Source organism: Bison bison, unplaced genomic scaffold (genome assembly GCF_000754665.1).
Source record: "Bison bison bison isolate TAMUID 2011002044 unplaced genomic scaffold, Bison_UMD1.0 scf7180017864204, whole genome shotgun sequence".
Taxonomy (NCBI): domain Eukaryota; kingdom Metazoa; phylum Chordata; class Mammalia; order Artiodactyla; family Bovidae; genus Bison; species Bison bison.
The window spans coordinates 394297-394734 of record NW_011494776.1 but is presented as its reverse complement, the minus strand read 5'-3'; positions in this window follow the sequence as shown (position 1 = coordinate 394734).

Genomic DNA, 438 nt, shown 5'->3' with positions numbered 1-438 from the left:
GACAGATTGGGGGCAGGAGGAGAAGGGGACGACAGAGGATGAGATGGCTGGATGGCATCACTGACTCGATGGACGTGAGTCTGAGTGAACTCCGGGAGTTGGTGATGGACAGGGAGGCCTGGCGTGCTGCGATTCATGGGGTCACAAAGAGATCTGATACACATACATAGGAAACCTAGGTCCATCTTCATACACAAGAAACCTAGGGCCCCAAACTGCTTATATCTAGACTTCATTCACAAAAGAGAGAAATTTCTTTCTTGTGTAAACCACATTTATTTTGGATTTTTTGTCACACAGAACCAAACCTAATTAATACTGAATTCACGAGAACTTCTCCTAAAACTGAGGAATATTAATATCCTTCTAATACTAGACTAGATCTTGTCTAGTATCCAGAAAATAATTTTAAAAAAAAATGTTAACAGAGACAACAAA